The following is a 26,896-nucleotide window of genomic DNA, read 5'->3' on the forward strand; positions in this document are numbered from 1 at the left end:
TTGCAGATATTTTAAGACAGCTGTCTTGCTTTTGCTCCCCTCCATACACGTGTATGGAGGGATCTCCCTCTTATGAAGCTTGTCTTGTAAGCTTTATAAGACAATAAGCTTCTATATAGAGAAAGCCTTCTCTCTTGTGGCTAGGGTAGACACTTGTTAGAGACTTAGTGTTAGAGACTTAGGATATTTTATAGAGCTTAGACAACCATTGTTAGGGTTTGAGTTCTAGGGTTAGGGTTTGATACACATTATCTCTCTCTCTTTCCCTCTTGTGTGTCTAAAAGTGTGTTTAGTCCATACTATTGCACACAAACACCTAGTGTTTCACCTTCCTCTAGCTACTGAGGTTCTAAGGGACTGATTTTGAAGTTTTGGTGTTGGATTCAAGCCAAGGAAGGCCATTGGAGCACCATTGTTGAAGAGGTCTTCAAGGGTAAGGATCTTACCCCTTTTTACCCATTTTTGCATTGTATTTTTACCTGCCTTAAATTCGTTTTTGTGCTTAGTGTATAATACAAAAAAGTTCTGTTTTTTAGCCCTCTTGATTGTTTATTAAGGGTGTTTTGTGGTTTGAGGGTGCTTGACCCCTCTTAGGCCTTGAAAGGCCTCATTTTGTGCTAGTTTCGGGACTTTGGTGTTTGGGCCTCTTCACCACTGAAATCTTGAGGGATTTCAGTGGTGGAGATGGTTCCTTGAAGTCTCCAAAAGGAGAGGGCCATCCCCTCTCCTTGTTGTCCTTGAAAAGGGCATGTTTTGGCCTCTAAAGGGAGCCTATGTTTGAGTGTGTATTTGAGCATGTGTAGACTATTTTTCATGCTTATATTTCCATAATATAACATGATTTTGAATTGGTTTTGGTACTCCATGCATGCTTAGCATAGTTGCCATGTAATGCCTTGTGATCCCTTAACATGTCTTAGGTTGTGTGCCTTTGTTTCTAGCATGTTTTAGGCTTACATTTGTGAAGATTTTGTGCTTATCTTGACATGTTTTAGGTCTGCCCATAAGTGTTTGGGTTGATTTTAGCATGCTTAGTATAGCCCCTTTGCATTCCGGCTTGTTGGCCTTAAGTATGTGCATGTATAGCATGACATCTTTGCATTGATTTGGTGATTTGGGACCACCCTACATGTTATTTCAGTCCCATTTTCATGCTTGCGTGACTGCCTTGCATGCCTCTTTAATGCTTTGGAAGCATGTGTTGCATGCACCATGTTTTGACCATTGTGCATGCCTTTGAGTTTTGAGTCACTTAGATGCAATCTAAGTAGTCCTTTAGCCTTGTTTTAACATGCTAAAAATCTGTTTTTAGTTGTTTAATGCATGCCATGATTGTTGTGCTAAATGTGTTTCAAAGCTTTATGACTTGCCTCAAGTGTTTGGACCATGCTTGCATGCATTTGCTTATCTTGTTTAACATGATTTGGCATCATTTTATAGCATGATTTTAGAGCTCGTGTTGCATACTAATTGTCCATGAAATCTCTTTTCGAGTGTGCTTGAATGTTGCTAGCTTAATGCTTAAGACTTAGACCATAACATGTGCATGTGTGCATGCGTGTTTAGCCTCCATGTTTGGGCATTTTGGCTACTGTTTTGGGCCTTATTAGAGCTGCCCAAATCTTGTATAAGTCTATCTTTGCATCCATTTGCATGGCCCCATGTTTGCTTGTATGCTTGCATAGGTTTGTTGCCATGTCATGTTGCATCCTTAGCTTGCATGCCTAGGTTGCATTGCATCTTGCATGCATGCCTTGTTCCTTGACTTGATGATAGGAATTGGGCCTTAGTATGTTTGTTTGGTTTGCATTTCATTTGACATGAAAATTGCATACTTGACTCTTTGGGCCATCATGCATGGAAATGCGTGATTGGTGGTCCGAGAATCGAAACACATGCCCCTTTGAGTCACAAACATGATAAGGGACATGAATGGTGCATATATGCCTTGAATTGTGCTGCCATGCTTTGCCTTGCTCTCTGTTGCTGTCAATTGCAGGTTCTGCAGGCATTCCTTGCCGACCGGCAGTATATATTGCCGACCGGCAGTAAACAAGCAGCCGATGGATTCATCTTGTGCCGGTGACTACACCACACTGCCGGTGGCAATTCTACTCAGCCGGTGGTACTCCTCAATGTCCAGGGAAGCAGTCCTGAGGTTTTGACAGCCTCCAGAGGAGCGAAGGAAGAAAAACAGAGGCAGCCCATGCATGGTGGCGCATTTCCTGAGGCGATTTACTGTTTTCTTAGCTTAAGTTAATTTGCTTAGCTGATTAGGCAATTTGTAATATTTAATTAGCTTGCGTAGTTAATTAATTTGTAATATTTATTCGGTCCCTCCGAGCGAGGGCAAATATGTAATAAGTGTGTGTGGGTGGTGTGTATGTCTTCCAACCCCCATTTCTTTCTTCCCTTTTACTTACCTGCTTTGATGGTTAGTATTAGGGCACGTTTAAATAAGCACACCTTATGCTATGCATGCGTGCATTCATACATCTGTGTTGCATGCATTAGGCTCGGTACATCATGCTAACTGCATCTGTATTTCAATTCAAAAATTGAATATGTGATAGTTGATCGCATTACACATGCCATGTTTAGGATAAGCCGAGCCTATCTAATTGCATCCCGTATGTGTTGCATTAGTCATTCTTAACATGAACTAAGACATGCACGTTTGCTAACTAGTTCATTGTTTTGGCACGGAGTACGATGTAAGTATTTATGCTTTAGCATCTCGCATGCGTGTGAATGTTGCCATGACAGTATGCTTGCCATGCGGCTAAATGCTTATGTGTTATCACTGTTTGAATGCCTGTGGGTGAAGGTTGGATTGTTTGAGTTGGAAAAACTCGTTGAAATCCGTATTTTAGCCTACTTGCGAGTAGCAATTTCCGAAGCGCTTTTCAAAACAAACGGATATGCAATGCTTGTTTCCAAATTAGGCAATCTAGTCTACACTTGTTTGCTGTGTGCATAACATAGTAATTCTAGGCTAATAACTGGAATAAGAACACATAACGTTTTCAAAATCGGATATCATGGTTAGTAGAGGCCGGTCTTCGGACCGGGCGAGAGGGGGTGCTCATAGCTGACCTTCCCCGATCGTACCCAAGCTCCCGAGCCGAGACAACTCCGGTAATGACGGATATGTGGCCTTCGGCACCGAGTCAGGGTTTCCTAAATTCCCCTATAAAGAATATTTAGGTGGCGACTCTGTATCTGGAAAAGCAGTCCATGTTTGGCACTTCTTTTCAAAAATCTGTTTCTCAAAACGATTTGCCGGATTTGGACTCTTTGGTTCAGATTAAGAACCACAAACAAAATCGAGTCCGAACTGTAGTAGCGAAGGCCCCACCTCGCGGGGCGCGTCTACAATTATCCACTACAATATATGCACAAACATAAATAATTGCATATTTATAGATTTTGAGATACGAGGAGCGAGCGAGCGAGAGAGAGAGTGGCGTCGAAAAATAGAGATATTTCCGACAAATAGCTCACCGGAAATAGAGAAACGTTGGGGGATTTTTCGGTGAAGATGAAACGGAGAGGCGGGAACAGCGCAAAGCTTGGTGGTAATCGCGAAGAGGAGAGAGCTGGCCGAGTTGACTCAGGCCAAAACATGAAGCAGGGATTCGAGAGGCGATTGGTGAACTACCAGAGCTTGCCTATGTACTTGAAGCACAACGAGTTCATATTGGACTATTACCGGTGTAAATGGCCATTGAAGGAGACGTTGTTCAGTGTCTTCGCTTGGCACAACAAAACCCTAAACATTTGGACGTGAGTCATTCGTTGTTGTTCGAATCGAATTGACTCAATCTCATGAATGAATATAGCGATCCCGGTTTTACAGGACCTTTATTGTGTTCCGGACTCGGGTTCTGTGATCGTGTGTTGATTTCTATGTCTTGTTTCCTCCCTTTAATTCTTTGAAATTGAGTTTTAGGACTTGTAGGTTCAGTTTGGAATAGGTTGGTTGTCAGTTGGTACAAATGGTTGTTGCCCAGATTTTGGTCTCTTCGCTCGAGCGAGGTTTCTTGCACTCGAGCGAGAAATGAAGGTCTTCAGGTTTTTCTCCCAGACGCAGCTTTTCTGGGAAGGTGAAAGTGCATCGCTCGAGCAAGGCTTCTTGCGCTCGAGCGAGCCTTGTGAAATTGTTTCTTCGCTTGAGTGAGACTTCTTGCGCACGAGCGTGCGTATGCGTTGGTACAGGCCTGAAGCTTTGCATTCTACGCTCGGGCGACGCTTCTTACGCTCGAGCGACGACTCTTTCGCTTGAGCGAGGACTGCGTATATCAGTTCGCAGCAGCGTGATTTTATATCAGTTTTTGGTCTCTTTTTGACTCAAAACACAATCCAAATGTCTCTCTCTCTAAAACACACTCTCTCTCTGCAAATACTCCTTGATCTTGGGTCTCTCTACCCTACTCCCTTTGTTAAAAAGATAGAATTTTGCATGGGCTTCCTTTTGATCCGAAAAAGTTTGAGTTTTGGGCATCTTAAAGTTTCTCCTTCTTCCTCTTTGAGCTCTACATTTAAGGTATGGATATTCTACTCTTTAATATGAGTTTTAACCTAGATATTTGTCATTTTGTATAAATGGTGGGATTTGGGAGTGATTTGGGTAATGTTAAGATTTGGCCTCTAAACTAAAGGGGGGTTTTCTTGTTGATTTTCCAAATAACCTTGGGGGTTTGTGTATGAGGTTCTTTATTGTTGAAATTGTGAGATTTAGACCTATGGGTTGATGTTTTCGTAAAGGGGGAAATTTGCCCTAAGTTGAGTTGAATCAACTATTTGTGTAAATAATGAAATTGGTTTGGAAATTATGAAATTGGGGGAAAATGTGATTGAATGGTGTAGTTTGGTTTGATAAATCACACACCTATGAGAAAGTTGATAAATTATCTGTTGATAGATTTATTTATCTGTTTAGAAATATCTGTTTTGGGCTATCGGTGGAGGATAGCTGTGATTGTTGTAGAAACAGCATGAGGACCAGGTAAATTGAAACTAGTCATATGAATTATGTCATAGAATATGACGGTGTGATTAAATCATTGAATTTGTGTTTTGATTAGCCATTGTATATGACAACATGCTTAAATACATTGAATATGTATCATTGTTTGAGAGGAGATAGGGGATGTACTCCATTGTGTGGGAGGAGATAGGGAAGGGACTCCATTGATAATTAAGTTAGCCGGAGTGTCTAGGGTGAAACTCCCGAAATCTTATATATTTATGGGTGTCGGTTCCCTTGAATGTGGTTCCGTCGGTTCCCTCGAATGTGGTTCCGTAAAATGGCAAGAAATAGAAGTGTTGGATTTGATAAATGTATTGAAGTGTGAACCATTGAGTTGTAATCTCATATTGGTTGCCTGATAATAATGAATTTGGTAAATTGATTTACCCGAAATGGTAGAATGGAAATGAATTGAGATGTTGGCTATCCATATTGAATGACCTTGAAAAGAATATGTGTTGGTGAAGAATGTTGCACATTTATCTGATGCTCATATTTTAGTTAATTCTCATATATGGTTTAGCATATCTCTATTGGGCTTTGGCTCATTCTACTTGGGAAACCATTTTCAGGTATAGGTGACATGCCACCTTCAAAGACATAGCTTGAGAGGCTTAGGGGCTAAAGACTCAACTGTTGTGATTTCATTTTGTGTTTATATGTTTTCTTTTAAGTCGAGGGCTTTAATTGTAAAGAGCTTCTGACTCTCTTTTGTTCTAACCAAGTGATCATTTGGAAAGATGTAAGCCCTTAGGGCATTTATTTTGTTGTTCTAAACTAGAGTTACATGCTATAGTTTCAAGATGAATATTTATGAAAGTGTAATACATGTGATATCTTTTATAATATTAACTTTGATGAATGAAACTATTACATTTTTATTATGTCTATAATTCTTATGAATGGTTGATTTATATAATATTTTGAGGGTGTTACAACTTGGTATCAGAGCATACCGGGTTTGAATACTTTGGGTATGTGGGAAGTGCTTCGTACTACAATGGGTTTGTCTCGCTTGTTAAAGACTTAAATATAATATTATGTGCTTATATGATAACATGTTTACGTGACTATATGGGTATGGGATTTAGTTCCTAGGATGTTGATCGGGTCTATGGGTTTTTGGGAGTCCCATTGGAAAGGCACTTGATCACTGCCGTTTCTAACTGGAACTCTAGCAATGCCATGGGACGGTCATTATCTGGAAACGAAATTCGTATGTGTTTATGTGATTATATGCTTTCGTGGAGTGAATTACAGTTGTCCATTGTAGTAGGACACGAATGAGATAGCTTCAGCACATTTGTTAATGTGCTAATATCTTTGTTACCTTTATTAGGATGTTACGACAAGGTTGTGGTGGTAGGCGTGGTAGGCATGGTAGGCCTAGGAGGCATGAGATGCCTATACCGGATGAGATTTCGGCACAGGAGGAAAGAGTGGGTCAGGCCAACGTGGCCGAGCCTGTAGGTCAATAGGCCATGGGCGTCTTAGCCCGTGAAATGGTAGGAGCATTGAGGGAATCTATGGACATTCTTAGGGCTGAGAATCAAGTCTAGGCCCAAGTAGCTGAGGTAGGGCCGTCTTTTCTAAAAAGGGAGTTCTTTCGATCGAATCTAAATAAGTTTTTGGGTGACCCTAAGAAGCCACTGAAGGCTGATGAGTGGTTGGAACAGATGGAAAAGACGTTTGAGATGCTCGGCATCGAAGACGGTGGTTTGAGGGTGACCTTAGCGTCCTTCCAGCTTAAAGGAGATGCGGGTCAGTGGTGGAAATATGCACAGGGATGCATTGGAGGGACTTGGGGGGCCTTTGTTGAAGCTTTCCAAGACAAGTACTTACCTGCTACGGTGAGGGAGAAGTTGAGGGATCAGTTCTCCAAGTTGGTGCAGTTGAATATGCCAATGGCCGAGTTTGAGGCTACATTCACCAGTTTATCGAGGTTTGCACCAGAGTTGGTGGCGACCGAGGAGCATAGGTGTTTGGAGTTTGAGAAGAGGTTGCGGACCAGACTCATGTTCCGAGTAGCTGGGTCCGTGATTAGGGAATATGGGCGCCTTGTAGAGGCTGCAGCCCATCTTGAGACTATTATGCATGCAGAGGAGGAGAGGATGAGGGCTCTAGGAGGAGTCAGGATGGTCAGGGAGACAGTAAGAGGCAGAGGGGTTCTAATCCTCAGCAGTCCGAGGAAGCGCATTCGAGATCTACCTTTCCAGTACCGAGTTCGGGTTCAGGGAGAGGCAGTCAGGGAGACATCACCTGTTACAAATGTGGTCCGTTAGGCCACAAGTCTCCAGCTTGCCCACAGAGAGGAGGAGGGCAACGAGCCGCTTCGTCTTCGGCCTGTTCTCAGGGCCAGAGTCAAGGTAGAGGCCAGCGGCTCACTTGTTATCAATGTGGGCAGGCGGGGCACCTGAAGAGGTTTTGCCTACAATTGGGTGGCACACCTGGTATGTCTTGTTTGAGGCAGACACAGAGTCACCAGCCAGCGCAGCCAGCACAGGCCTCGAAGGCCAATCATGGAGCCTCTTCGACTCAGTCAATGCGGCAGTCTTATGCTCTGAGAGGTGAGCAGGTAGATTATAGACCTTCAGGGCACGTGTATGCTGTTATAGCACCAGATCTTGTACCAGCTCCGTCTATTGTGAGAGGTACCTTTTTGTTTTGCGACTCGGTTACTAATATGTTAATTGATACGAGTGCATCCCATTCCTTTATATCTTCTGCATTTGCATCAGTTTTGGGGTTGGAGTTGGCGCAGTTAGCATCTCCTTTATGTGTTGTATCACCTATTGGGGGTGAGATGATTTTGAAATAGGGGTGTCGGGGCTGTGATATTGAGGTCGCTGATCGTTGGCTTCCCTTTTCTTTTGTATTGATGGATATGACTGGTTTTGATGCTATTTTGGGTATGGACTGGTTATCGTCATACCGGGCTATTATAGATTGCTACCGTCAGAAGGTTACTGTATGTACCTTGAGCGGCGATTGTATTCATTTCTTGGGGGATCGGGTTGGTAGAGTTTTACAACTGGTGTATGATCCGTGAGGGCAGAGTGAACTTAGTTGTCTTCTCATTAGCTTTATGAGTAGTGAGCGTGATGAGGCCCAGGTTGAGTTGCCAATAGTGGTTTGTGAGTACTTGGATGTCTTTCCTGAGGATCTTATATGTTTACCACCTCACCGAGAGATCGAGTTCTCTATTGATTTAGTGCCTGGCATGACACCGATTTCCATGGCACTGTATCGTTTTGCTCCAACTGAGTTGAGTGAGTTGAAGGTTCAGCTCCATGAACAGTGAAATGTCTCATGCTTGTTTTGGTTTTGGAGTTTCAGATTCGTAGTTTCCTTCGGACTATGGTAGGCCTTGAGGAGGGTATTATTAGTCTGGGCGAGGAGGTGGCATTAGAAAATTGTCCGTTCGGCTTAGGGTGTTTCCAGTCGTCTGCCTGGTCAACCAGCAAACTGTAATTTTTTTTTTTTTTTTTTTTTTTTTTTTTTACATGTTGGACATTTTTTTTTTGAATATTAATGTTTAGATACCGTTCGGTAAAGTTTACGTTTTTTTGTTTATGTTTATGAAAAAATTATAAACTAGTTTTTGTTTATTTTTGAAAAAATAAAAACAAAATATTTTTAAAAAAAATTTAAAACAAAAACTCAAAAACATGTTTGTTAATTTTAATGCATAAAATTTTTATTTTGTTTTTTTAATTATTTATGACAATGAAAATCATGCAAATCATAAAATTATAATAAATATCCAAAATAATAATGTTATACATAAATACAAACCACAATTATATGTAGAGCAAATTCTTGACGAGAGAGAGAGAGAGAGAGAGAGAGAGAGAGTTGTGTTTTTTTACCGTTGCGGAAGACTATATTACGCGTTGAATATGTGGTACCAAAATGTGTCTCCCTAGTTTTGAACACCAAACCATCTCTTGAGTCAATCTTTTTTTTTTTTTTTTCTTCTGTGTATTACACGTTGGATATGTGGATGTTTGGGAAGTTACTATTTTAGTAAGCTATTTTAGTTTTTGACTATTTTAGGAGTCTAAATTTTTTGTGTTTGGAAAGATAGTTGGATTTTTTTTAATTGGATGTGATGTTTGTGAGAAAAAAAAAAAGAAAATAAATGATTATAGGTTTGATGCGACATTTTGTTGTAACATTTAAAAAAACATTAAATCCCTTACCAAAATGATAGTGAGAGAACCACTTCTGAAGTGGTTGGTGGAGGAGATCGATTTGAATCGCTGAGAGAAAAGAGAATCTGCAAAATGAGAGATAGAGTTAAGAAGTATGAGACATTATTTTCTACTACAAATGAGGCACATAACAAAGAAAAAAACATGAAATCCCTCAGCGAAATGGTAGCGAGAGAGCAGCTTCAAAAGTGGTTGGTGGAGGAGATCAATCAGAACCGCCAAGAGATGAGAATTTGAAAAATGAGAGATCAATAAGTTGTTGAGATTATTGATATAATTTATTCATTTCTCTCACGTTTTCAATTTGGTATTAATATGGTTTTTCAATAATTGTCATTAATATTTTGAAAGGAAATATAAAACGTTCGAAATTAGAAGAACTAAACTAGGATTCCTAAGAAGTTATTGAGATTATTGATATAATTTATTCATTTCTCTCACGTTTTCAATTTGGTGTTAATATGGTTTTTCAATAATTGTCATTAATATTTTGGAAGGAAATACAAAACGTGCAAAATTAGAAGAACTAAACTAGAATTCGAAAGAAATTATTGACATTATTGATATAATTTATTCATTTTCCTCACGTTTTCAATTTGGTTTTGATATGGTTTTTCAACAATTGTCATTAATATTTTGAAAGGAAATATAAAACATGTGAAATTAGAAGAACTAAACTACGATTCCTAAGAAGTTATGGAGATTATTGATATAATTTATTCATTTCTCTCACCTTTTCAATTTGGTGTTAATATGGTTTTTCAATAATTGTCATTAATATTTTGGAAGGAAATATAAAACGTGCAAAATTAGGTGAACTATGTCTATGTACTAGACTAGAAGAAGATACCCAACTAGAGAAGAGAGTTTTGAATTTCATTTGTATAATGTACTCTATTTATAAGCTGAATATTAAACGTCTATGCATATACTAAAGTCATTCTGAAACATTGTTTGCCTCGCAAGATTCAGATCTTGGACACATCACGCGTGCATTATCGGCAGCGGCGGCATTAGATATGGATGATGCTTCTAATAAGGCAATTCCTAGATGGCCTTGGTTTGTATTTCTAGCTGGGGCTATGGGCTGTTTAATTTGCAGCTCCCTCTCCCACCTCTTTGCATGCCATTCTAAACGCTGGAATGTGTTTTTCTGGCGCCTAGACTATGCTGCCATCTCCTTAATGATAGTCTACTCCTTCTTTTCTCTCATCTATTATGCTTTCTCCTGCAATCCAAATTCACGATTCCTTTATCTGACCTCTTGCACATTTTGTAGGCAATGATAACGGTGAAATTAAGGGTTTTTCTAGGGTTTGTGGTAGGCTTCTTCCTTCGAAGTTGTGGCTTGTTAGTTTTGATTTATTCTCATTCTATATTGAGTACGTATCTATAGTTGATCTGGTTTTGTAGCTCAGAATACATTGTTTTTTTTTTATTTTTACAGTATAATCATACACTTTTTTTATTCAATTCCAATGTTTTGCTTGCTTAATTTTGGTTGATTTGTTTGTTCACAATTGCGTTTGATCTGGTTTTGTGGATCACAGTTCTTTGGTTTTGGTTTATTGTAATTAAATTAATTTCTTTGAATTCAATATTTGCTAGTCAAAAGAGTTTTGGATCTGAATCTTACGATTACAATTATTCGTAATTGTATTTCCAAGTTTTATTAAAGTCATATTTCATGGTAAAGTCAACTTTGCTCATATCTCATATCTCCTTCAATCTGCGAAATGTAGAACTTAAAACATACGTGTGCTTAGGGCCCACAGAGCTGGATTGGTTTCCAATTTCTGAGAAAGCATAATTTTGTGCTCATCTGGGAGGTTCTCTCCTCCAACTCTGAAAATCCGTTTTAGGTATTCATGCTTCCCAGTAGTTGCCCATGTTTCTTGCTTATTTGAATTTCGTGTTAAACGAAGTGCCCTCCATTTTTTCCATATATATATTTAGAACATATATTTTTATTGCACCATGCTTATTGAACAATTGGTTGTTCTCATTATGGTTATCCAAGAGATATTCAAAGTGACCATTTTTGTTGTCACACCTTGGTTGCTCATAAGTAGGTTATTGGGATGGATGGTGAAAGTTTAATTAAGATTGGATAAGTGTAGTGGATGGATCCTTGAGTGTAATTTTTCAACACATATGATGTAGAACAAGCGGGGATAACCTTTACCATTCAATAGGGGTTCTCAGGGGCTGAATTTAATAAGTTGATGTAGCTGAAATTTTGGTAAAGTTATGAGGTTTTTAGGTTTTGTATGCGGGTAGCAAAAGGATAGGGTTTTGGAGCTTTAACTAGGCATGGAAGATGATGATTTATGATCCCAGCCTCTTCAGGAGCTTGTTGAGGTGCTTTTGAATCATTAACTGTAATTTATGCACTCTTAATAATGTAGTTGTTCACAACATTGGGTTGATTTTTTATTGTCTTCCGGTAATCATAACTCGTTCTAATTTTAATGTTTTTAATATTTTAAAACAATGCCACCTGGGCAAAAAATGATTAGATGGTAAGAATTTCTGTGTATGTAAGAATTTTCCACAAGGAAGCAGCAAGGTCTCCACTTAAAATTGAAATGCAGTGATGTGTAGAGAAAAAAGGCAGCTACAATGTGCATCGATTTTCCTAGATCTATTCCTCAACAGGACACAAATTACATAAGGGCTAAGCAAGGTAAATTTTGATAAATCCTAATAAAAGGGCATCTTTAGAACTGATTAGTCAAAGGCATCATATTACAATACATATCACAAACTTATGAAGATCTTTTTTGATATATATATATATATATATTAATTTCAAATGGAATCCTATATGGGGCTCATGAGATGTTTATCATGCTCTTTTTCAAATTATTTTTAGAGGAGGTTTCTCTTTGATATTGTCACAGCCCCGAAATATAATAGAAATAATCCATTACATAAGATCTATAAACACAATAAAATGATACACTTCATTCATCGGAGTTTCTATTACAAAAAGATATTACATGCGTTATACATTCATAAACATTCATTTTGAATCTACAACAAGTAATACGAGGAGATAATAACAAAATAAATGCCCTACGGGCTTACATCTTTCCAAGATATCACTTGGTTACAATGAAAGAAGGAGTCCTAAACTCTATACATGTAAAGCCCTCGGCTTGAATGATCACTTAAGCACAAATAAAATAAAAATAGAGCCTTCAGCCCTCAGTCCTCCCAAGCTATGTCCTTGGAGGTGGCATGTCACCAGTACCTGAAAATGGTTTCCCAAGTCGGGTGAGCCAAAGCCCATTAGAGATAAACTAACACAGTATATGAGGTTTAACTAAGACATAAGTGTCAGATAAATGTTCAATATTCATAACCAACTTACATTCTTTCCATGACCATTCAATGTAGATAACATATCTCAATTCGTTTCCATTCATTCATTTCGGGTTAATCCATTAACCAAGTTCATTATTATCTAATCTACCAAAATGAGACTACAACTCAATGGTTCAGAATTCAATACATTCATCACTCCAATACTTCTATTTTGCCATTTTACGGAATTATCATCCGAGGGAATTGGCACCCATATATATATATATACAAGATTTCGGGACTTTCACCCTAGACACTCTAGCCAACTTGATTTTAAATGGAGTCCATACCCTATCTCTCCTCAAACAATGGAGTACATCCCCTTTCTCCTCCAAAACAATTATATATATATAATGTATTAAAAACATCGTCATATACAATGACTATCCATAACACATATTCAATGTCTCAAACATACCGTCATATTCAATGACATAATTTAAATGACAGGTTTCAATTCACCTAGTCCTCATGCAATTTCTACAACAATCATAGATATCTTCCACCGATAGCCCAAAACAGATATTTCTAGACAGATAGAAAATCTTTACAACAGATAATTAATCAAATTTCCATAGATGAGTGATTTAACAAATCCAACTACACCACTCATTCATACTTCCTCTCAATTTGACATTTCCCATATTAATTTCATTATTTATACAAAATAATTATTTAACTCATTTTAGGGCGAATTTTCCCCTTTTTCAAATACCAACCCAAAGGCTAAATTTTCACCATTCTAACACTAAAGAATCTCAAAGATAAGCCTCATAGTCATTTTGTAAAACCAACATCGAAAACCCCTCTTTCATTTTTGAACCCAAATCCTAACTTTACTCAAATCCTCCCAAATTCCGCCATTTATACATAACAACAAATGCCTAGGTTAAAAACCATATTAAGGTGTAGAATATCCCTACCTCAAAGATAAAAGATGAGCCAAGCAAGAGAGAAACCCAAAAAGTGCCGAAATCCAACTTTACTCGGTTCAAAAAGGAGATCTTGAGAAGCTCTAACTTTTCATCAAAGGATGTAGGGTGAAGAGATCACTTGATCTAGGCCAAAATGTAGAGAGAGAGAGAGAGAGAGAGAGAGAGTATTTTAGAGAGAGTGGTTCTCAACTTTAGGGTTTTGGCTGAAAAGATATGAAAAAGTGATGTAAAAAGTGTTTTTCGCGATCTGATATACACACAGTCCGCTTGTGCAGAGAGTTTGATGCTCGAGTGTCAGACACAAACTTTTGTTCCGCTCGAGCGCAAGAGAGGACCCGCTCGAGCGTGGAATACACACTTCCAATATTTTTGCAGACGATAGACCAACTGCTTGAGCTCAAGGAAGGACACTCAAGCGCCCACCCGCTCGAGCGTAGGAAACGCCACTCGAGCATGAAAGACACTCCTCTAGCACTTTTGCAGACGTGCAAAGTACTAAAGGTTTGCAACTTCCGCTCGAGCAGAGGATTAAAAAAAATATAGGCAACACAAGGTTTGAAAACTAAGTAACCCACCTGTTCCAAACACACCCACAACCACCCAAAGACCAATTTCAAAGGTATACAAGGGAAGAAGGAGGTACACAACAATACAAAGGCACTAAACCCGAGTTCGGAGCATCACAAGAGTCGGGTCAAAATCAGGATCACTATAGATATATATCTTTTACTCTCTTTTGGTTACCTTACCTTCTTTGTTAATGTTTTTCATTTTCTTTATCATATGTTTGTATGCAGTACCATGTTTGGTCTAGATATGTGTGGCTACAACACTAAGAAAGTGCATGCTATTCTTTATCATATGTGTTTTTTACTGTTTTTATTATTATTTTTCTTTTTTAAATTTTTGATAATGACCAAACTGCTTATTGATGATGCTTGAAGATTGGGATGACAAAATTCTTTCCTGATCCTGAAGATAAGAAACTAGAGGTAGTGAACATTTAGTTAATAATTCATTTTATTTTTCCCTAAATTTATTTGACAACTGAGAATATGGGGCCGATTGTTCGGTTGAACATTTTCTTGTTTTGACAGGGTTATGATGATATCCCAAAGGAGATACCAGATCCTGATGCCAAAAAGGTATTCATTTAAAATTATGTTCAGTATCATATACTCATGTTTTGAAATTCTTGCTGGAAGTAATGTAGTCACTCAGTAAGATGGTTTTCAAAGAGAAAATAAGGTATGTAAAATGAATTTGGTGTATTGTAGCATTTGTGTGGTCTATTATCACTATTATTTACTATGCACATAAATATGTGCTTGCTTTGGCTTTAAATGTCTACATGCCATTAGTATAACTTAATTTTTATTCAAACAAACATCTACTAATGATTATTTTTGTTTTTGGTAACACTAAAATTTTATGGACTTGGCTTGGGGGATGTTACTACCACAAAGAACAACTTTGGATGTAATCAAAATGAGCAAGGGTTTTACTTTACACACATGGGTAAATGTTCTATGGCATTATTAATTACCTTCATTTTGTCTTTAATTTGTTAGTTTATTTTATGTCTGCTTTCATGATAGTTACATAATGAGAATGAAACTAGGAATAGTGGATCTAATTTGAACAATGCCAAATGCAGATTGTTGAATTAGGATGGGGCAAATGTGGTGGTTGCGGAAAGCACAATTGCATTAACAGATTTCAAACAATTGAAACAACCCTTTACCCAACCCGTGAAGAATATATATATATATATATAGATGAGCCAATATGCCCAGAATACCCATTACTTTTTCATAGTTACACTGATCTTGAAATCTTTGACAAATTGAAACAAACCAAAATGAAAGAGAAAAGTATATCCATTTCTACCTCTACTTTCTTCTTCTTTTTCCCTTTGTTCATTCTTTTGTTGAGAGCTTCAATGAAGCAGAAGACATCAAAAGATCACAATTCCCAGATGGTTTCTTTTTTGGAACATCCACTTCTTCATACCAAGTATGTCTCTTCTTCTTCTTCTTACCTTCTAAATTGTGTCGTCTCTCTATTCTTTAGGCTTTTTCCATAATGTCGTCACAAATTGAAGGAGCAATTCTTGAAGATGGTAAGAGTCTCAGCAACTGGGTTGTTTTCACTTGCATTCAAGGTATGCAAAGTGTTTTTGTCTTTGCAAAGCTTGGAATTAGTGTATCATACGTAGAAGTAAATACCCATAATAATCATGTTAAGACCCAACCAAAGCCATTTGACCATGCCCTATTACCAATGTTAACTTACCATATACTAAAAGTGAACAACAAACAACTTTGCTCTGCGATACTAGCAACAACAAGTCATGAATGTGAGGGGGCAAAAAATTCCATATAAATTAATAAATTTTAATATTTGAAACAAGCTAGTTATAGTAAAAAAATTATTTAATATATGACAGTTTTCTCCAATCAAACATGATGGCAGGCAAAGCACCTATACAAATAAATTTAGTTTTTATTTTACAAATTAATATTTCATTGAGTTATTCCAATCATTTAACTCTATTACATTTGATTTTAAATTTAAATTTGATTTTGTAAGAAAAAAAGTTTCATTGTATGAGACTCTTTGTGCGAGCCATACATCAACTTGGCTTCCCAAAATCTCAGTCTGATGGCTGATACTTCCTCCAAGCAAGGGACTAAAATGTCTCGTTTGGGATAGATTTTGTTGATGTTTTAAAATTTCTTGATCATTTCTTGATAGCTCAAGAAATATTTTTGTCCCTAAGTCGTTGGTTTTTGTACTTATATGAAGTTTCCTTTGTCATGCAGACAAGAAATGCAACAGGTTTAGTTGCTCCAGCTATTGTCGTGGGTTTAGGTGCCTTAACGCGTACATTGGGCACCCTCGTCCCTGTGATAGGAGCAAGTGGATTTGCTACAGCTGCAGCTGCAACTGCTATAGGAACTATTGTCGGTAGTTTTAGATAATCTCTTAAAAGTTGTCGATATGTTTAGAAAGTCAGATATACATAGTTTTGGATGGTTTAAACTTTTGGTACAGTTTAGAACTTAAGGATATAGTTTTTGAATGTTTGGAATGTATAGACAATTGTTGAATGTTTATAATTTATGGATATAGTTTCTTTTTGATGTTTCAAACAATATTTTGGTGGTTGATTGATTTTTTGTGATTCTTTTTTGTAATAATTGTTAGATTGTACAAAATTGATCAAATAGAACCTGTTGAATTTAAAAAAAAATAATAAAAAACTGCATATTCTACGGCAGGCATAATAAGTCATTGTATTACATATTTTACGGCACACAATCAGCATCGATATTGGCCTCACCAATTAATGGCGTACAAAAGTAGTAGTAGAAAAAGTAACAACGACGCACAAAATCTGCCATTAAATAGTTTTTAACGGCGTACTATAGCATGTCGTAGAAAAAGTAACAATGGTGCACAAAATTTATCGTTAAATAGTTTTTAACGGCATACGAAGCATATCGTTGAAAGTAAATGACTTTCCATGATTGGTCATAATATGACGTGCGTTGCACGTCATAGAAGGGTTTTTACGGCGTGTATTACGCGCCGTCAAAACCCATTTTTGTTGTGAATAGGCCAAACACTAAAAATAGTTTCACTTTTAAAAATTACTTGTCAATTAACTATTTCAATTTTAGATCAACGGTGATAACAAATCACATAAATATAATGCTGTAAATAGAACAACGTGATTTTATATGAAAATCTTATGAAATAGAACATTTTGGAAAATTTAATATGAAAATAGAACAAAGTGATTTAATAAGAAAATCTAATGCAAAAAGATTACAATCAGTGCATTTTGGAAAATATAGTGTCCTACAAAACATTTTGGAAAAATTATAAAAGAAAATTTTCAAGGTTTGACTCTTGTAAAAATATAAATACTAAAATTTTAATTTTATTAAATTAAATCCTAATCTTTTATAGTAGTTTATTTTCATTCTTAATCGGTTACTTATTCTTGTTAAGTAAAACTGACAAAAAAGTAATATTTTAGTTATTCAACTTAATATAAAAAAAAAGTATTTTATACATTTTATTTACACTTACATTAATTTAACAAATATTTTTTTTCAACTCTTGTGTAGCACACGTGCCCTGCTGGTATTAATAAATAAAAATTACTTTTGAAAGAGAATCAATTTCACATCCACCATCTACCTATGGGAACATTCAAAGGAGCAAAAACTACAAATCAACTAGAATTTTGATTTGCCATCTCAAAAATTATGATAGCAACCAAAGGCACTAAAAAAGAAATGCAAATCCATTATATTAAATTTTGAATTTTCACAATTTCATACCTATATCAAAAGATGGAGGATTTTATGGGAATTGAAGCAGCAAGAATTTTGCATTGCTCTCACTATAAATAAGCTAATGTCCCCAATCATTTTGTTCATAATTTCATAATCTCATTGCTAAGACAATAATGGCTTCAACAAAGCTTTAATTCGCTTCTATTCTTATTCTTTTTCTTGTCCTCATCGCTTAATCCATTTGTAACACCTCTCTCTCTCTCTCTCTCTCTCTCTCTCTCTCTCTCTCTCTCTCTCTCATTTCTAGTTTTATTATCAAAAGAGTAATATTGAGAAAATTTGAAAGCTTCTTGGCTTGAGGCAGGGATTTTTCCTATACTCTTTATGCACTTTTACTTGATTATATAGAGCTTAGAGTTGTATATAATTTAATTAGAATTTTTGAAAAATTTGTGATTTATGTGTTTAAAAGAGAAATTTTGAGAAAAATAAAGAGTTGATGCCAAATTGCGAAAGTGTAAACTTGGAATATGTTTGTAATATGAAAGAGCTGTGTTTTAAATTTGAACAAAAATAGACTTCGACTCGATCAGTTTTGAAATTTTTACTGGTTTGCGACCAAAAAGACATTTTTAAAGAAACAAAGGAAATATGTTTAACTTTTGGGGCTTTTGATCAAAATAGGATGACATAGTTGAATAATGCTTGAAGAATGAGTTTGGAAAGAAAATGATGTTTTCTTGGGCATTAACGGTATTATTTTGCTTAATGTATCTGTTGGAATAAAACTGAAACGGTTAGAAATGGACCTTGAGAGGTTATCAGACGTGATTGTGATATGAAAGCTAGTATAGTTGTTCATATTTGATGAGATGTGGAATAGATTGTATTTATCGGAATTTTTAGAATTTAATGGTTTAAATATCTGTTTAGAAATATCTGTTTTAGGCTATCGGTGGAGGATAGCTGTAACGCCCTCAAAAAAAATACAAATAAACCCAACATTCATGATATTCATAGACAAGAGAATGAGACATATTTCCATTCATCAGAGTATTCTTACAAAAAGTAATACATGTTAGCTACAAAAGTAAATGCCCTGTATGCTTACAACTTTCCAATTCAACACTTGGGCACAACAAAAGGAGAGTTCTAACTCTTTTTAGCATTTGACAAATGTTTAACTCATATAAACAAACATACATCCCTTTCCATTTCATTATCCAAACCAATTCATAGATATGGTTCCCTATTCAGCCAGACAGTTCATAATGAGACTACAACTCATATCAACAATACTTCAACAATTCAATTTCAAATGAGATTACAACTCATATTATGATCATTTCAATACTTCAATTCATCTACGATATGCAAACGCAATTAGGATTTTGGGACTTTCACCCTGGACACTCTAGCCAACTTAGTTATCACTGGAGTCCATCCCCTATCTCCTCCCACATCTGGTTTAGGAGTACATCCCCAATCTCCTCCCAAACCATGGAGTACATCCCCTATCTCCTCCCAAATTACATATATATACAATGTATTCAAACACTTATCATATACAATGATCAATCAATACACATATTTGATGTATTATTCCAACCGTCATATTCAATGACATATTCCATGTGATTAGTTTTAGTTTCCCTAATCAACATGCAGTGTCTACAACAATCAAGACTATCCTCCACCGATAGCCCAAAGCAATTATCTCTAAACTGATAATAAATTTATCAAACAAATAAAATATCAACAAATTCAAAGGTGAGTGATTAATCAATCCAACTCCACCATTAAATCTCATAATTACCCAATTTCATTATTTCCAACTCAATTTCATATTTTCATAACTTTCCCAAATTAATTACACAAATTAATTTATAGCAATAAAATAGGGCTTTTCTCCCCCTTTACTCAACATTGACCCAAAGGTCCAAATATCATCTTTTACATCAATAACCTTATTTTAAGACCCAAAATACACATGTATGGGTCAAAAGAACAAACCCCCCCCCCCCCTTTAAACATTTTAAAACCCTAGCACCCAAAATTTTCCAACTTCAACATTAAATCAAAATGGCCACATGTTTATGTCAAATGCCATAAATATGAGTAGTTATCCCTACCTCAAGAGAATAGACCCAATGGAGAAGATGAAGAAAACTCGAGATGCTCCAAACCCAAAGATTTTCAGATCAAAACGAAGGCCACGCCAAGCTCCATACTTTTTACAAAGGGAGTAGGGTAGAAGATCACTAGGGCTAGATGATTTCGTAGAGAGAAGGTGTATTCTAGAGAGAGAAGCTCTCAAATGAGGGTTTTGAAAAGTTAGAGAGAGAAAGAGTCGAAAAGTGATTTAAAATGACATAGCCGCGATCTGAGATACGTATAGTCCGCTTGAGCGGAGAGTAATACGCTCGAGCGTAAGACACAAAAAACTATACCCGCTCGAGCGCCAAGGCACAACATCAAAACACCACCCGCTCGAGCTCAAGGAGGCCCGCTCGAGCGTAGAATACACTCCTCCAGTAGCTTTACAAACTCCAGACACCCGCTCAATCATAAAGATACCCGCTCGAGCTCAGACCTGCTCGAGCGTAAGGAACTCCGCTCGAGCGTGAAAAACACCTCTGCAGTATATCTGCAGACGCACAAAATGCTGAAAGGATGCAAACTCTACTCGAGCGGATCATCAAAAATCTGGGCAACAAGATTAGAGACCAAAACTCAACCAACCTGTTCAAAACACGCCCAAGACATCTTAAAACTCATACACCAAGAATTAAAGGATGGAAATACAACATATACAACAATAAACATCTACGGAACCGAGTCCAGAATAAAATAACCAATAGAGGGAAAACCAGGATCGCTATAACCTCCCCCCTTAAAGAATTTCGTCCTTGAAATTAGTTACAAGTTTCAAAAACATGATTTCTCAATTCTTAACAATTTTACAATTCAATATTCAACATCCTGACCCATTACCGATCACCCCATCTCTTTTCAAGAGGCAATTTACAATATGATACAACATGCATTATCAACATGCATTCCTTTGAATTTCAACAAGTCTCAATACCATATTTCACAATTCCATAACATATTCAATGTTAATGATATATTTGCATTTCTACAACACATTCAACATATACAATGTTAAATTAAACTTCCATTTTCAAGGCATATTCAATAATACTTCCATAAACCGAAACATATACAATGTTTTACAACTTAAGACATATTCAATGTTCTTAAAGTTCATCAATACAACAAAATATTCCGTATATGGTCAAACATCCACAAATAGATCCGGATACTTCTCTCGGACCTCCAATTCACGTTCCCAAGTGGCTTCCTCCAACCCATGATGTTTCCACAAGACTTTTACCAAGGGTATCGTCTTGCCTCGCAAGACTTGTTCCCGTCTATCCAAGACCCTTACCTGTCTCTCCTCATACGAGGCATCCTCATCAACCTCTAAGTTGGTCCAATCCAATACATGTGACGGATTCGGCTCGTACTTCCGAAGCATACTAACATGAAACACGTCATGGACCTTGGACAACTGTGGCGGTAAAGCTAGACGGTAGGCAACCTCGCCAATCCTCTCAAGGATCTCGAAAGGGCCAATAAACCGAGGGGACAGCTTCCCACTTTTCCCAAACCTCATCAAACCCCGCCTAGGTGATATTTTCAGAAAGAGATGATCACCCACCTCAAATACCAAAGGCCTCCTTCTACGGTCGGCATAACTCTTTTGGCGACTCTGGGCTGTAACAAGCCTCTTACGGATAAGCTCAACTTTCTCCGTCGTTTCTCACACCAACTCCGGGCCCAACAAAGGTGCATCACCCACCTCGGCCCAACACACTGGAGATCTACACAGTCGGCCATACAAGGCCATACCAATACTCGATTGGAAACTGTTGTTATAGGCAAACTCCACCAAGGGCAAGTGCCCCTCCCACGAACCACTAAAGTCAAGGACACAACCTCGAAGCATATCCTCAAGGATTTGAACAGTACGCTTGGACTGCCCGTCAGTCTGAGGATGATAAGCCGTGCTAAAGGTCAACTTAGTGCCCAAGGCACTCTGCAAACTCTGCCACAACCTAGTAGTAAAACGTGGATCTCTATCTGACACGATCGACACTAGGACACCGTGCAACCTCACTATGTCTCGAATATACAAGTCGGCAAGATGATCTACCGAATCTCTCACGCGTATAGGAATAAAGTGCGTCGACTTAGTTAACCAATCTACTACTACCCAAATAGCATCACTACCCCGTTGAGTCCTCGGAAGACCTACAATGAAGTCCATCGTGACATGCTCCCACTTCCACTCGGCTATAGGCAAGGGTTGTAACAAACTCGCTGGCCTCTGATACTCAGCCTTCACTTGCTAACAAGTAAGGCACTTAGATACAAAAACTGCCACATCTTTCTGCATACCCCACCACCAAAACTGGCGACTCAAATCACGATACATCTTGGTGCCTCCCGGATGCACCGCAAGGCATGAATGGTGAAACTCTTAGAGTACTTCCTCTCGGCAAGACTTCGGCACAAACAAGCGGTCTCGGTACCTCACACTCAGGTTGGGATACACAATCAAACCCTTCTCAACCTTCCCACTGGAGATCTTCTCCCGGAGGGATTCTACCTCACGGTCACTCCTCTGTGCCTCTAACACTCGATTCACAAGTGTAGGTTGCGTAACTACAGAAAACAAGGCCGCACACTCAACAGATTCACCCAAAAGCAAATCAAATTCGCCAAGTACACCCAACATCTCCCATTCCCGGATGGCTATACAAGCTATATCGCTAATGGATTTTCTACTAAGGGCATTGGCCACAACATTGGCCTTCCCCAGATGACAGTGCAACTTAAAGTCGTAATCCTCAATAAACTTCATCCACCTCCTCTGCCTCAGATTCGAGTCTTTCTGTGTAAACAGATACTTCAGACTCTTATGATCCGAGAACAGCTCGAATCTCTCACCATAAAGGTAATGCCTCCAAATCTTCAAGGCAAAGATCACAGCTACTAACTCTAGGTCATGTGTAGGGTAATTTCTCTCATGTGTTTTCAACTGCCGCGAGCCATAGGCTACCACTTTCCCCTCTTGCATCAACACACAACCCAAACCCTCTCGTGAAGCATCACAATACACAGCATAACCCAAACCCCTCTCCAGAATAACCAAAATTGGAGCGGTGGTAAGTCTAGCTTTAAGCTCTTGGAACGACTTTTCACAAGTCTCACTCCATACAAATTTGACCCCTTTCCACGTCAATCTAGTCAACAGGGAAGCTAGCCAGGAGAAATCCTTCACAAATCGACGGTAATACCCAGTTAATCCCAGAAAACTGCAAATTTCAAATACACTCTTAGGCTGTGCCCAATCCTGCACTGCCTCAATCTTGGATGTATCAACGGACACCCCTTCCCCAGAAACTACATGGCCTAAGAATTTTTCATCTCTTAGCCAGAACTCATAGCTCCCAAGCTTGGCATGCAGCTTATGCGCTCTAAGCAACTCAAGCACCACTCTTAAGTGCTCCTCGTGCTCCTCTTCAAAAGGTGAATAAATCAGAATGTCGTCCACAAAAACGACCACAAAGCGATCTAAGAATTCCTGGAAGATCCGGTTCATCAAATCCATAAACACTACCGGTGCATTGCTGAGCCCAAAAGGCATCACCAAAGACTCATAATGGCCATACCACGTACGGAATACCGTCTTTGGGATATCCCCCTCCCTGACCCTCAACTGATGGTAACTTGATCTCAAGTCTATCTTAGAGAAACAACGGGACCCTTTCAACCGGTCAAACAGATCATCTATACGGGGCATAGGGTACTTGTTCTTAACCGTAGCCCGATTCAATTTTTGGTAATCGATACAAAGTCTTAAGGCACCACCTTTCTTTTTAGCAAAGAGGGCCAGTGCTTTCCATGGCGAAGTACTAAGGCAGACAAAGCACTTATCTAGCAACTCCTGGAGTTGAATCTTCAGCTCACTCAACTCGGCTAGGGCAAAAGAATACGGTGCCATGAAAATCAGTGTCGTGCTAAGCACTAAGTCAATAGAGAACTCAATCTCACGATGGGGTGGCAAACTAACAAGATCCTCGGGAAAGACGTCCGAGACTCACAAACCACTCTTGGCAACTCGGCCTGGGTCTCATCACACTCACTACACATACAGCTAGCGAGAAGACAACTAAGCTCACCCCGCCCTCGCGGATCATACACTGGTGGGAAAAAACTACCAACCCGATCCCCTAAGAAATGAAAATAATCCCCGCTCATGGTACATACAGTAACCCTCTGGCGGTAGCAATCAATAACAGCTCGGTATGACGATAACCAGTCCATACCCAAAATTACATCAAAACCAGACATAGCCATTATTACAAAAGAAAATGAAAGCCGGCGGTCGGTGACCTCTATATCACAACCTCTACATCCCGGTTTCAAAATCAACTCACCCCCAATAGGTGATACAACACAAATAGGAGAAGCTAACTGTGCCAACTCCAACCCCAAAACAGATGCAAATGCAGCAGATATAAAGGAATGGGATGCCCCCGTATCAATCAACACATTAGCAACCGAGTTGAAAAATAGAAAGGTACCTCTCACAATAGATGGAGCCGGTACAAGATCCTGCGCGATAACAACATAGACACGCCCTGTAGGCCCTTGATCTACCTGCTCACCTCTCGGAGCAAAAGACTGATGCACAGACTGAGCTGATGAGGCTACCGGATTGGCCCTCGAGGCCTGAACTGACTGAGCTGGGTGAAAACTCTACCTCGACCCAAATGCACCAGATGTGCCACTCAACTGTGGGCAAAACCTCTTCAGGTGCCCCGCCTGACCACACTGGTAACAAGAGAGCGGCTGGTCTCTGCCCTAACTCTAGCTCTGAGGACGAGTTGAAGATGAAGCTGCTCTCTGACCTCCTCCCCTCTATGGGCAAGCTGGCGACTTGTGGCCCAGCTGACCACACTTGTAACAGGTAAAGCCTCCCTGATTGCCTTTCCCAGAGCCTGAACTCGGCACTGGAAAGGTAAATCTCGCAAATGCACCATGGGACTGCTAAGGGTTAGAACCCCTCTGCCTCCTACCATCCCCCTGGCCATCCTGACTCCTCTTGGAGCCCCTCATCCTATCTTCCTCCTCATGCATAATAATCTCAAGATAGGCAGCAGCATCCACAAGGCACCCATACTCCCGAGTCATGGACCCTACAACTCTAAGCTTAAGCCCGGGTCTTAACTTCTTTTCAAACTCAAGACAACGACGCTTCTTAGACGCCACCAATTTAGGTGCAAACCTCGATAAGTTGGTAAATGCGGCCTCAAACTCGGCCGCTAGTGTATTCAGCTGCTTGAGCTAACAGAACTGATCCCTCAACTTCTCCCTAACAGCGGGAGGCAAAAACTTCTCCTGGAAGGCATCAACGAAAGCCTCCCAAGTCCCACCAATACGGCCCCGAACAAACTTCCATCACTGACCCGCGTCTCCCTTCAGCTGGAAGGACGCCAAGGTCACCCTAAAGGCTTCGTCTTCGATGCCTAGCATCTCAAACGTCTTCATCATCTGCTCAAGCCACTCTTCAGCCTTAAGTGGCTCTTTAGGATCCCCTAGAAACTCATCCAGATTAGACCGGAAAAACTCTCTCTTCAAAAAAGAAGGCCCTACCTTAGCAACATGGGCCTGGGCATGATTCTCAGCCCTGAGAATGCCCATAGATTCCCTCAATGCTCCTGCTATCTTGCGGGCTAAGGCACCCATGGCCTGCTGACCTACTAGCTCGGCCACATTGGCCTGACCAACACCCTCCTGCTGCGCTGGAATCTTATCCGGTATAGGCATCTCCTGCCTCATAGGCCTACCACGCCTACCAACACGTCCTTGTCCTGACATCCTAATAAAGGTAACGAAGACATTAGCACATTCACAAATGTGCTGAAGCTATTTCACTCACGTCCTAATGCATTGGACAACTGTAATTCACTCCACGTAATCACATAATCACATAAGCACTTACGAATTTCATTTTCGGATAATGACCGTCCCATGACGTTATTAGAGTTCTAGTTAGAAACAACATTGATCAAGTGCTTTTCCAACAAGACTCCCAGAAACCCAGGGATCCAATCAACATCCTAGAAACTAAATTCCATACCCATTTAGTCACATAAGCATGTTATCAAACAAACACATAACATCATACATAAGTCTCTAACAAGCTAGACAAACCCATTGTGGTACTAACCACTTCTCACGTGCCCAAAGCATTCAAACCCGGTATGCTTTGATACCAAGTTGTAACGCCCTCAAAAAAAAATACAAATAAACCCAACATTCATGATATTCATAGAGAAGAGAATAAGACATATTTCCATTCATCAGAGTATTCTTACAAAAAGTAATGCATATTGACCACAAAAGTAAATGCCCTGTAGGCTTACAACTTTCCAAGTCAACACTTGGGCACAACAAAAGGAGAGTTCTAACTCTTTATACAAAATACGCCCTTGGCTTGATTTACATGTAATACAAAAATAACAAGACAATCAAAAGAGCCTTCAACTCCCAAGACCTCCCAAGCTACGTCCTTGGAGATGGCATAACACCTGAACCTGAAAATGATGTCCCATATAGGGTGAGCCAATGCCCAGTAGAGATATGCTAAACATACTATGAACGATAACTAAAACATTAGCATTTGACAAATGTTTAACTCATATAAACAAACATACATCCCTTTCCATTTCATTATCCAAACCAATTCATAGATATGGTTCCCTATTCAGCCAGACAGTTCATAATGAGACTACAACTCATATCAATAATACTTCAACAATTCAATTTCAAATGAGATTACAACTCATATTATGATCATTTCAATACTTCAATCATCTACGATATGCAAACGCAATTAGGATTTTGGGACTTTCACCCTGGACACTCCGGCCAACTTAGTTATCACTGGAGTCCATCCCC

The 26,896-nt window shown here is 38.8% G+C and overlaps 1 pseudogene; it reads left to right on the forward strand.

Annotated features, from left to right (window-relative positions):
- The first annotated feature begins 3,541 nt into the window (after nucleotides 1-3,541).
- Nucleotides 3,542-10,532, forward strand: LOC145800677 (heptahelical transmembrane protein 3 pseudogene; annotated as a pseudogene).
- The last annotated feature ends 16,364 nt before the right edge of the window (nucleotides 10,533-26,896 follow it).

This window comes from Camellia sinensis, chromosome 10, assembly GCF_055761805.1.
Source record: "Camellia sinensis isolate YWXY chromosome 10, ASM5576180v1, whole genome shotgun sequence".
NCBI classification, from domain to species: Eukaryota; Viridiplantae; Streptophyta; class Magnoliopsida; order Ericales; family Theaceae; genus Camellia; species Camellia sinensis.